This window comes from Lygodium microphyllum, chromosome 3 (genome assembly GCF_053477565.2).
Source record: "Lygodium microphyllum isolate KBCC chromosome 3, Lygodium_microphyllum_v1.1.10, whole genome shotgun sequence".
Lineage (NCBI taxonomy): Eukaryota > Viridiplantae > Streptophyta > Polypodiopsida > Schizaeales > Lygodiaceae > Lygodium > Lygodium microphyllum.
In genome coordinates, this window is record NC_141137.1 from 93,911,396 (window position 1) to 93,924,851 (window position 13,456).

At 42.4% G+C, this 13,456-nt stretch overlaps 1 protein-coding gene across 7 annotated transcripts in view; it reads right to left on the reverse strand.

The window, feature by feature from the left end:
• Positions 1-6,589, reverse strand: part of LOC148038623 (Pentatricopeptide repeat (PPR) superfamily protein) — a 56,294-nt gene extending 49,705 nt beyond the window's left edge. The window contains exons 1-4 of one of the 7 annotated variants that reach the window (XM_087673846.1): positions 6,196-6,447; positions 6,058-6,100; positions 5,894-5,974; positions 5,160-5,288 (exon numbers count right to left, since the gene is read on the reverse strand). The gene's annotated coding sequence lies outside the window, so the exon portion shown is untranslated. The other 6 variants (XM_087673844.1, XM_087673847.1, XM_087673848.1 and 3 more) reach the window with 6 other exon arrangements.
• Positions 6,590-13,456: the final 6,867 nt, after the last annotated feature.

Here is a 13,456-nt window from a genome sequence, read left to right on the forward strand (position 1 = left end):
CTATGGGAGACAGCTGTATGACCTGCCAGGACAGCCACCTATGCAGCCCTCACAAGCTTGTAGGCCAACACAGTGGTCTTTCTTCACATGGAAAATGGTTAGGGATGCAATTTATAGATTACAAAATGGGAGAGCATAGGATGAGGATAGACTAGTAGCAGAACATTTCTCACGTGCTTGTGACATATTAGCACCCATATTAGCACATATGTTCAATAGAGCAGTATGTGAAGGATTCCCTATGAGTTGGTCAGACAATACTATAATCCCGCTATTTAAAAGTGGTGATCCCCTGATCCCTAGCAACTATAGGACTATCATGATCAGTCATACTTTGGCCAAGATAAATGGATCTATATTGGAGCATGAACTCAGTGAGTGGGCTGAAATGCAAGGCAAGAGAGCACAAGGACAGGCAGGTTTCAGACGAGGATATACCACACTGGACCATATTCTCACACTTAGAGCCATTATTGAGGAGGGTCGAGCCCGAGACAAGAGGATCTATTGTTGCCTTGTAGACTTTTGCAAAGCTTTTGATACAGTGCCTCGTACACGCATCATGCAAAGATTGCAGGACATTGAAGTACCAAAGGGTATACGATGGAGTGTCTATGCATTATATGAGGCAGTGACAAGTCATGTACAAGCACCTGGGGGGCTATCAGAGAGGATTGACAGTACCAAAGGAGTGAAACAAGGATGTCCACTTTCACCCACATTGTTTGGTCTATACATAGATGAAGTGTCTGATTACATATACCGAGGAGGAGGAGCTAGAGCCAGCCTGGTAGGAGTGCTGATACCAATATTACTGTATGCAGATGATATTGTTCTCATTTCAGATTCACCGGAGGGATTGCAGTGCCATCTAGAAGCTTTACATATCTTTTGTAGAGATAAGACCTCACAGTGAACCTTGGGAAGACCAAAACCATGGTTTTCAATACTTCAATAGCATGGGTGACTAGATCTATGTACTAGTTCACATTTGGGAGACATATTGGAGCATGTGAGGGAATATGTCTATTTGGGAGTCACCTTCTCTGGCCCACGTTTTTCGTTGAGAGGGGCATCAGAGGCACGTCTAGCACGTGGATACGCAGCACTAGGGGCACTCGAGAGTCAATGTGCTCACATACAGTTCCAAGAGCCCCGCACCAAACTCTGGTTGTTTCACACCCTAGTCACACCTACATTACTATATGGAGCAAAGTATGGGGTTGCAGCTTGTACCACAGGCGTCTTAGCCCACTCATTGATCAGATTGGAGTAGAGAGGGATTATTGTGATGGTTGGGATAGCATAGAAAGGCCATTGATCATGATGATAGCACGCATGATTAGGAGTAAGTCCTCCACCCCACATCCCATTGTCAGAGTAGAGCTAGGGGCAACACCTATAGTTACGGAAATACTCTTCAGGGCAGTGACCTTTTGACACAGACTATGGGAACTTCCACGCCATAGACACTCTAGATTGGCACTAACCTCATCTAGACAACTAGCAGCACGAGGCGAGAAGAACTATTGGTTTTCACAGATGGCTATTTGGATAAGCCTACATGGTTTGGATATTGACCGTCTTCCACCTTTGGATTATAGCATTGACTGCCCTACACTTTCTCTCAGCCAGTCAGAGCTGAACCAAGTGATCACAGCTGATATCTTGAGGATTGAGACAGCAAGGACATGGATCCATCCACCACTCCCTCTAAGATCGAGGATGGAGTTCTACAGGGGTCATTTCTTGTGTCTCTCTGATGATGGTTTCACTATTCGGCCAGCATATATGGACACCTATCTCTCCCATGGCGTACGGGTTGCTATCGGACAGATTTGCACCTCCTCACATAGGCTTCAAATGGTGACAGGCAGATGGACAAATATCCTAGCAAAGGATAGGACTTGCTAGCTTTGTGGTCGAAAGCCTGAGACGGAGGAGCACTACATATGCAAATGCATAGTATACTATGACATACGAGGACGGTACCACTACCTCTTCTGTGATGGATTTGGACCTCTTCGTCGCATCATGGAGTATGAGGACCAGAGATGCCTAGGTCTTTTCCTCCTGGAGCTCGAGAGGCGCCGAACTGCACTACTGCGAGACAGGAGGCCAGCTCATCCAAAAGGACACACGCAGAGAGCAGTGTGACAGACTTTTTCTACAGAGCCGACCCTACTGACACTACCAGCCTAGCAAAGACAGAGCCACACCGCCAGACACCTTACAGGCCACGCCATGGAGTCACATTGGATAGAGCCCTTTTCCCTTCATCGAGCACGACGACCCCGTCTACCAGGACCACGTCCGAGGAGGCCACACCATAGTCGGATTAGAGCCATTATCCGAGACACCGAAGACTCACCACCAGGCATATCAGTGAAGCAGCTAGGGACCGCATCATAGCTGCGATCATGTGTAGATCTTGAGATCAGCTACAGCCCATAGTCTCCACCACACTTTTGTACATGGCTCTATCAGATCTAGTTCTCCTTTCCTTTTCTTTTCTTTTCTATCGGTGAAACAACACTACACATGGTTCAACCCTAGTATAGTCCCATCCTATAGTTATTTTCAGTATATTTTCAGTATTGTTTCATAGGCCACCCACTTATTTGTAATGTTATCTTTACCTTACTGATGAGATGACATTAGACATGGATGTACTCTGGATTTTGTCTCATAAGCCACATTGGCCTTATGTAGACGTTAATCTCTCTCTCTCTCTCTCTCTCTCCCTCTCTCTCTCTCTCTCTCTCTCTCTCTCTCTCTCTCTCTCTCTCTCTCTCTCTCTATATATATATATATATATATATATATATATATATATATATATATATATATATATAGCCGTTCCCTCTGTTCCCGTTTCCTAACTTTGGGCGTTCCCCCCGTTCCGGAGGGTCCCGTTCCCCATTCCTGGTAACTATGGATTTAGGGCTAATCTTTTTCAATCTTCAATACAAATGGCTGTCACAAATGACCACCAACAAGGAACAATTTGCCCCTTCCTTTGGATTGAGGCGCTCTCTTTGCAAAGACAAATTAGCATCTTATGACTCCCTCTAGCTAGCTAAACTAGATTGCAAGGCCTCTCGCTTCCATTCAACTCTTCTCGACTCAATCTCAATAAAGTGGTCCATCAGCTGCTTGGCAGTTTCCTCTAAATCTCTTCCCAATGTTGTCCTATTTGGCTTGTGGTGCTTGTGGTGCTTGTGGCCCCCTGTAGTGGAAGTGTCAACAGCAACTTGATCCTCATCCACTTCTACTCCATCTCCTTGCATGGATGCCCCGTTCTCATTGTCATTCCTTGCATCCATGTGTGGATGTGCCTACATGTACAATTCACAAATCTAGAAAAAGTCATGAAGGATACTTTTTTGGCCCGATTTACATATTGTGGCCCTTAAATATAGTCCAAAATATAGTTGTAAATCAAACCTTGCATTTAGAAACATTTATTTTAAAAATGGAATATAGCAACCTACTTCAAGCACCAGATCTAACAAAGTGTCAACAAGATCATCACCCGAATTGGCAATATGTGCACGACCCATTTGGCTCTCGATTGTGTCATACATCCGCCAGTCAAATGAGACCAATTAACTTCCGTGACTCCTTCTCCCAAGAGGTCATGTCCTAGAAGACGGATGGCCCGATGGAATCTACTTCTCATAGTCGTATATTGCTTTTCATTCCCTATGCACTTTGTTCCATCTTGTCTTGCATTGCCCGCCACTTTTATGGACATCCAACCTTGAGCGTTTGTCAACTATGAGCTTCCATCATCTATGCCTGGTTGTTAGTATGCGGGTCGGCAACTGTTCGTTTTGCAACATGTCCTCCAAGTCCAGCTTTGCCAAGATCAAGACCAAGGTCTCCCTGGCATCCCAAGGCTCAGTGTTAGCAGCCTGCAAGTCCTCTACAGGGAGCTGGCTTTCGTTTCTTGTCCCACTAGATGGTAGAACCTCATTGTGCTCGGCCTGCTCCTACGGTGTAAATGTGCGCTCCTGTTCTTGATATGTGGTTTCGGATGCGTTGCCGTGGTTTCTCTCTTTGCCCTCCCCAAGTTGACAACTTGGGCTCTGTGGAGGTGATTGGACAGGCATATTGGTGCCCATACCCAAGCACCTAGCAGCGGGCGTATGGACAGGAAGAATCCATGCACTATACTTGGCCCCACTCCAGGATTCGATGTAGTGGCTTGCTGAAGTTAGTATTGCTGGCCTGAACTGTAACTAGCCAAAGTAGTTCCTTGAAAGCAAGACGATGAGAATGTCACATTGACATGCAGCAGAACAGAATGACCCGTTTAAGGAATGGTATGACAAAAATTGATCGGTGGCATGTTTGAAGAGGCGGGTGCTGGCTGGACCTCTCCATGGCCTCGATGGAGTTAAAGGGGAGGTGCAGATGGGAAAGCTGGGGCAACAAGCCCAAAACCAAATGGATGCACAGCAGAGAAAGGCAGGTTGGTGCGATGGGCAACAGGCATTCATGGAGTGCTATGAAGGCCTGATGTGGAGCAGAAGGGAGAAGCAGAAATCCAATCTTCCAGCTGGGACGATGGCACAAAAGTGTCCTCCATCATTCTGAGACCACTCTTGAGAAGACGTGCTACTGTCATAGTGGATCACCAAAGAGAGAAACCAGAAACAAATCAAGACGTCGAACATATCATTTTCAACAAGTGTAACAAACTGCAGACCTATGCATTGTTTGTCATCCCTATCACTGCGGGCATGCACGCCATACTAAATAGAATGGTCAACGAGGAATAATACTATGGTTATGTCACAAAGACAGCGCACATGCTTGATTTTATTTTATAAATATGGAAATCCACAGTCATATACACATTCACAACCATCAACAGCAACATGGACAGCAAGTATAGAAAGGGAGCAATATTTGACATAGGACTGACAAATCTGAAAATCCATGTTCATGCAGAAAATTAAGATAGGATTGTTGTATCGATTAATGTCTTCTAAAATTTCATAGCAATGTGGCATAAACTCAATTGGACAGTGTAAAGGACAAACCAGAAAGACAAACACTATTGCAATAAGTAATAAAAGCAATATGAACTGTGGCATGAATGCAAATATGTCAATATTATGAACATCAAATATTATGTCCTTGAATCCTACCGTTTAGGTTTCGATGACTATAGAAAAACAGTGTACTTCATGATTTCAGCTCACACCATCAGTGGCTATGAAAATAAGATGGCAGAAATAATTCTGCAAACATCTCTTTCATTGTGGACTACACACCACCTGAAGAAATTGGATACATACACTGAATGTCAAAGTCATTCTTGTGCTATCCTATTGGAGAGAGAATTTTTCAGCAAGTACTCTTCTACGCACACACATTTAATAACTGTTTAAAAGTATTGGTATAAGAAGAACATTACAATGGCAAGGCATGGCATGTTGTGCAGCAATATTAAAGTTTGAGATCGAGAAATGAGGTCTGTGCAGTGCATACATTCAATAGCACAATCAATGCACATCCAAGAAGGACCATGTCTCGTTCAAAACAGTACATTTGATTGCACACTTTATCAAGATTTCTAAATTAAATTGCAGTACCTTTTTCATTCAGCATGTGTTATTTTCTGTTCATTATTTATGAGGGAATGCCTCATCCACATACCATGTGCCAATGTCATGAAACATGGCAGAATGTTTGGATGATGCATGCCTCTTATCCCCATGTCAAACAAAGGCGCAAAACTACAGGAAAATGAATGCATATATGTGTACTGTGCATAGCATATTTCAAAGATGTGTCATGGTTCCACAAAAAAAAAAAAAAAAAAAAAAGGATCAAGAGGTTGTGCATGTGAATAATAGAGTGCATTTGCAGAGACAAATACCAGAAGATGGTTACTGCAATTGGCGGAGAACTCAGGTGTTGCAATTCAGACAATCCGTCTTCGAGCTTTTTGGAATTAGGCCTGCAAACAGCTTATCAAAGTTACAAACAGCGAGCACACATGAGATGCAAATTAAAGGCAAAAACTGATAGTGGCAAGCTCACCAGAGTAGGAGATGTTGATGGTTAGATGCAATCAGCGAAAGGCCTGCCAAGAAATTCTCACAATCAGAAACCATGACTCGACAGATTAAGATCAATTTAAGGCAGCCCAGTGAAAAAAGGGTTCCATGTTCGCTGCACATTTAAGGAGTCAAAAGCTGTCAAGTGCCCCACGTAAACTGGGAAATAGTGGAACACAGAATTTCCTCATAGCATTTTCTTGTTAGATATAGGTTTGTAACACTTTGGTGATTCTGCACATGACGACTTCTTGTTTGAAAGCTGCAAACAAGTCCAGAGATTGAGGAAATTATTAGCAAAGCATTAGCAAGAGTTATAACAAAATGGAGGAGAGGTAGGAAGATTTTCAATCTTGGAAGAGGATTTCGCATAGAATTTTCAAGATGCTAGTACCTCTGTAGGGATATCCTCTGCATATTATTCTCTTGCTAGTTTTGATGAAGAAGAGGAAGTAGTAGCTTTGCATCCCAACCTAACCCCTCCTCCTAAGGAATCAAGTGAGAGATTATAGCACTTGGTGCTTGGAAGTGCAATTCTTTTGACAGCTTCTTTTGTGGAAACTAAACAAACCTTGAGCTTTGACCCCATAGTTGTTTTTAAGAAGGAAAAGAAGTAGTAAACAATGGCTCAACCACGCCACTTAATCCCACGGTTAGGGCTTTTAAATTTTTAGGGAAGATTTAAGAGGACCTAGATTTTTATGTGGCTCAAATTCAAATAAAATGGATAGCCAGTGGCTTCAATAATATGTATGGAGATCAAGTCAAGTTACAATAGTTTGCAATTACCTTCAAGGAAAAAGCCATGGATTGGTACAATACCTATGGTATTGCACGTTTCATTACTTATACTAGACTTAAAACCACCTTAAATTTCTTTCTTAATAAGCAAATTTCAAACTAATAAAACTATCTTTACTGTATTGAAGAAAATTACTTAAATTAAGTAGAAATATATGCTTGTAGAGGATGATGCACAAAAGTTCAAGAATCTCTTAAATAGCCTAGATGTTGCTAATAGACCATCAAATCACTAGAACTATAGGGCTCTTATTTTGTCAAGGGCTTAAATCCAACCATTGCAAGTGCTATCACTAATGTTGAAATATAGCCTAATGGTATCATTGATATTCTGTTTGAAGCTACCCACAGGGTAGATACAATATTATGGGCAAAGAAATCCAAAAATAAATCTAGTAAGGAGTCATTGAAGTTAACATAGAGAATTGTGACTTGGATGATAGTAGTGAGGAAAATTCTTCTTCATGTTCAGATTCAAACAACGAATCTACTAAATGAGAAAGTGAAAGGAGTAAAAGAAGGAAAAGATTACCGGGAAAAAAAAGATCTAAGAAGAACAAGGAGTCCTCAAGGGACATGATGAAAGGCAAAGATAAAGAGGGGAAGACAACGCAAGAAAGAAGCATGGAGAAGAAGATAAGAAAGTAGTTGAAGGATATGGGTATAGTAACTACACCTAGAAACCTGAAATCTTGTAACATCTCCCAAAACATAGGACATGAGGAAAATGAGTGCTTGTACAATCCAAGTTAAAGGTGGTAAAATAGCACTAGCATAAGCAATGACACAACAAGGAGCACGTGTGAAGAATTAGGTTGCAATTGAGATGATACCTCAAAGGAGTTCAGAGGATATGGGAGAAAAGACCCACAACAAAGGCAATGGAATAATGGTCAATAAAAGCAATGGAATAATAAAGGCCAAGAGGATCATGCTATTACTAGGGGAGACAAAGATACATTTTAGGACCTAATTGTGAGATATGGGTACCCCATGGGACTGAAAGAGGAATACAAGTCAGAAATCAATGAGAAATACAACTGATAGGGGCACCTTGGCAACCATTGGCCCCAACTATAGTGATCCTAGTAGAGATCCCTAAAGAAATCATGGAATGGCTAGAAGATTGTCCTAAGGAGACCCAAGTACTCACTAGTACTAGAGTTAAAGCAAAGAATAAGATGGATTGGGATGTACAAGACAAAGCCAAGCAGGCACCATTAAATAAAGTGAATAGACTACAAAAGAAAAGAAGGGTTAACCAATTTAGTTCTACTGATCCTCAACAAGATATGCAAGGAACTCAAGCAATTGCTCAACAATAGGAGTGTCCATAAGAATTGTTGCAACAAAGGGATTCCAATTAAGAAGCCTCAATCATGAATCAATAGCAAGAGAACTCTCATGAATTGTTCAAGACCTTGGCTAAATCATCTTTGCAATTAACCTTAGAATAGATTTTGGGTTTAATTCTAGGGTTTACGAATAAGTTACTATCAGAAAATGTTGCTAGTTAAGGAAAACTGTGGCAAAAGTATGCTGATTGAATGAAAGGAGTTTCAAAATGTCATGCAGTTGTCCCTACTCAGATAGAAGTAGTGGATTATAAAGTGCCTATAATTCAAGTGGAGCACCTTGGGAACAAGTTTGATGATGTGTTATTAGATGGTGGATTAGGAGTTAACATCATTCCTAGAAAACTTTATCTTACTAAGAAGATGCAAGGGTTAGTTATAGCACCTTTCCATATTAAAATGGCAAATAAAAAAACTTCAATCTCTAGGGATTCTCAAGAATTAGTTAATTAAAGTATAGTGTCTTAGATTCAAGGTAAGTTCTGTTATTCTTCAAATTGAGGGATTAGGTGACTCCTATTAGATGCTCTTGGAAAGACCATGATTTAGATTATCCAAGTTGAAGCAAGATTGGGGAGCATATATGGTGACTATCACACATGGCCCTAAGGAGAAAACTTTCAAGAGCAAATCGAGTTAATTTGAAGCCTAAGTTTGGACCTCTATTGGCACAAACCATTAATGTAGCTCTTGAAATAGAAGATGATGAGGAAGAATTGGATCTCCAAGCTAATTTATCTATCACTTCTATGCGTGAGGTGGATGTAAATCAATTTTTTACTTAATTATAGTGTTCTAGTTGTAAAATCCTACATAGGAAACCAATAATCTCGTGTAGGAAACCAAAAATGCTACACATGAGACTAGCAATCCTATGCAAGAAACCAAAAATCTTACCTCAAAAACCAACAATCCCAAGAAAGAAACCATAGCTCTTGCATTCTACATAAGAAACCAACAATCTCGTGTAGGAAATGAAAGGCTTGCCCAAAAAACTAACAATCTCATGTAGAAAACTAGATATCTTGCATAGAAGACCATTAGTGTCCTGAACAAAAATCAAGGAATATTGGTCAAGCACTAGGGATTTTGGAGAAACATCAATAAATTCAAAATGTGAAAGCTTGGGACAAGCTAGTCAGCATGGTGTCACTTAGATATTGTTAAAATTTAAGCATACAATGAACAAGTCAACAGCCGTATTTGAAGATGATGTACATCAAGTTTTATTTGGATCCAATGGGTGGCTTTTAACCCATACAGATGATGATTTATGTGGATTAGGAGTAAATTAGTAGGGCTTTGTAAGGAATTTTAGAATATATTTTTGAAAGGGAGAGAAGAATTGAAGCTTGGACTCGAGAGCTACGGTGGGAGAGTAAGAGCAAGTAAGAGAGAGACAAGAAATAGGAACTCCAACAGTCACAATGTGTGACCATGCCTTCCTTTATTCAAACTATCACTAAAAGAATAAAGAATAAAGTGACGATGAACAGGCGCCCACCACCTGCAGTGTGCAGTGGCGGTGACTGTCAGTGTAGTAATACATGGGTGGCTAGGCGGAGGTGCCTTTACCCCCAACAACCTCCCACTTAAAGGCGAATCTGCCCTAGTGAGGAGTGAAAAGAAAAAGAAAAAAAGACAATACAACATGTACACATGTACAACAAGATGAGGAAAGACGTCATCTCATCCCACACCCATCAACCTCCTGAGGAAGGCAAAGTGCTCTATAGAGAGGCTTTTCGTGAGCAGATTTGCAGGATTCTGGTCAGTCGAGATCTTGAAAAGATCAACAAACTTGTCCTCAACGACCCCACGTATGAAGTGATACCTCACCTCAATGTGTTTTGTCTTCGCATGGAAGACCGTCGGATTCTTGGCTAATTGAATAGCACTCATAGAATCCGAATGCAGTGTAGGGATAGCATCAATACCAAGGTCAGAAACCACACGACCCAACCAAATGGCCTCCTTGCAAGCCTCAGTGGTGGCTGCAATATACTCGGCCTCTGTAGTAGAAAGGGCTATTCATTTCTACACCCTAGACATCCAAGAAACAACACCTCCAGCATATGTGAATACATAACCGGAAGTGGACTTCCTACTATATGTGAATACATAGCCGGAAGTGGACTTCCTACTATATGCATGTCCTGCATAATCAGAGTCGGTGTACCCCACGACTCCTGTATCTTGGCTGCCATAGCATATGCACATATCTGCAGTGCCCTTCAGGTACCTCATGATACCCTTCACGGCATCCCAATGCTTCTTGCCACGTGTAGCCATATAGCGTGCCACAACACCAACTGCAAAGGCATATATCTGGACGAGTGGCTATCATGGCATACATAAGACTACTCACTGCGAATGCATAGGGAATCTTGGCCATCTCGGCCCTTTGCTCATCTGTCTGTGGACAATTAACTTGTGATACCTTTACATAAGAAGGCAATGGACATCCAATAGGCTTTACATCCTGCATGTGGAAGCGCTCAAGGACTTTATGAATGTACTCCCTTTGTGACAAGTAGAGGAGTCCCTGATGCCTGTCGCGTCTAATGCGCACACCAAGTATGTGAGCGGCATGTCCTAGATCTTTCATCTCAAAGCTCTTCTTGAGCTGAGCCTTAAAAGCATCTAGCTCATCATGAGCTTTCCCTGCTATCAGTATATCATCCACATAGAGTACCAAAATCAATAAGAGCCATCACGGGCTTTCTTCGTGTAAAGATACAGATCCATAGCACTCCTGCTATAGCCCTGTGACTGCATAAAGGCATCAAACTTATGATACCACTCCCTAGGTGCCTGCTTCAAGCCATAAAGACTTTTCTTCAATTTGCACACTAGGTGCTCCCTGCCAGGTTCTGTAAAGCCCTTAGGCTACTCCATATAAATCTCATCATGCAAGTCCCCATGTAAGAAAGCCGTCTTGACATCCATCTGGTATAAATCCAAGTCAAGCTGAGCAACCAAAGCCAAGACTAAGCGTGGGGTTGTCATCTTAACCACTGGAGAAAAGAGCTCATCAAAGTCACACCATGCTCCTGCTTAAAACCTTTTGCTACCAATCTAGCCTTATATGCCGGCTCGGGGTGTCCAGGGGTACTTTTTAGCTTATACACCCACTTGCATGGCAAAGCCTTCTTGCCCATAGGCAAGGAAACCAAATCCCAAGTGTCATTCTTATGCAAGGAGTCTATCTCAGACTGCATAGCCCTCTCCCAGGAGTGACTATCACCCCTGCGCATAGCCTCATCATAAGTGAAAGGCTCTCCTGCATCTGTAACTAAGACATAATGCATCGAGGGCTGAAATCTATCAGGTGGACATCTGTCTCTAGTAGACCGTCTCACAGCAGGCTCTGCTGCCTGCCCAGCTGCCCGTCCAACACTTTAACCATGAGCATCTGCTATAGCGGTAGGCTGTCCAACTGGCTGTGCGGGAGCTCTTGATTCCTCCTGAAATATGACCCTGCGGATCTCAACAACTCTCTCAGGATGCCGATGCATCTTGTCTTCATGGAAGACTACATCATGACTGGGGATGACTTTTCGCGCCTGCGGATCCTAGAGACAATAACCCATCTCGCTTGCATCCCCATAACCAAGGAAAATGCATTTGACACTCTTAGGATCTAGCTGACTTCTCTTGTCCCTGGGTACATGGCAAAATGCCTCACATCCAAAGACACGGAGATGCGCATAAGAGGGAGGTTTTCCAATCCATACCTCCTCTACAACCTGAAAATCCAAACCACTAGAAGGTGATCTGTTTATGACATGCACAACTATACTACTGTGGTAGACCTGCATGGCTAAGCATACTACGTACACGCTCCTGGATGGTTTTATTCATCTACTCAGCCAAACCATTCTTGGGGTGGTGTAGGGGGCGGTCAACTAATGCTTAATACCTCTCTCATCACATAACTGCTCAAAAGCACATGAGACATACTCACCCCCATTATTTGTCCGTAGGCATTTGAGCCTATACCCAGACTGGTTCTCAACCAATGCAAGCCATTTCTGAAACACAGCCAAGACATCGTATTTCATCTTAATGGGATAAGCCCAAACTTTCCGTGAAAAATCATCTATGAACGCAACAAAATACTTTGCACCACCCATAGACTGACAAGGCACGGGCCCACAGACATCCGAATGTACCAATGCCAAGGGCTCACTCATGCACGGCCTACCAGACTTCTTATGCATAGACCTAGTCTGCCTGCCATAAAAACAATGCTCACATGAATCAAAACATGCATAATCAAGGGGTGGTAAGTACTGCAAACCAGAAAGCATTTGCATTCCCTTCAAAGACATATGGCCCAAATGGGCATGCCAAAGAGATACATGTGGGATAGAACACACATACAAAACATGATGAAGGGAAGAAGCTGATACAATCAAGGGATAGAGACTACTAGCCTTGGCACCTCTCGCAATCACAAGTCTGCCACAAGTAATCTTCCATGCAGAGTCTCCAAAACATATATGATATCCTGCGTCATCAAGCTGTCTAGCTGACATGAGACTGCGTGTCAAAGCAGGTACATGACGTACGTCCTGCATAACAAAACTGCTGCCAAAAGGAAACTACAGCCTAACATCACCAATGCCCATAATATCAAGAGAGCTGTCATCACCCAAGCGCACAAAACCTGAAACAGTACAGTATGAATGAAACCACTCTCGGCAAGGTGTCACATGAAAGGATGCACATGAGTCCAAGAGCCAACACTGTGCATACATAGAGTGTATCTCTGTCATTTGCGAAGCACTAGAAGAAGCTGCTAAGATATAATCATCATCATCAACATCCTCAGGCTACATAACATTGATCTCTTCAATTTTAACACTGGACTTTGCAGGCATTATGCTGCGATCAGAAGACTTATCCTGCACTTTATCTTTCCCCTTATCTTTGCGCCTTTCATTGCGCAATTCATGGAATTGTGGCCTATTATGGCCCTTTTCCCCACAATGGTGACAAGTAACATCTGCATTCCTGCCAGCTACGTGACTTTCCATGAGACGAACCGAGATTTTTGAGAATCCCGTCCATGGCCACTGCTAGTGCCATGCTTTCCATATCCATCATTCCTGCCTCTAAGTGTCATAGCATGCGACACGCGAGAGGCATCCAAATTCTTACGGTTAACCTCTTCCTGCATAAGAGCACTCTCAACATTAGATAATTTCAAGGTAGCAATAG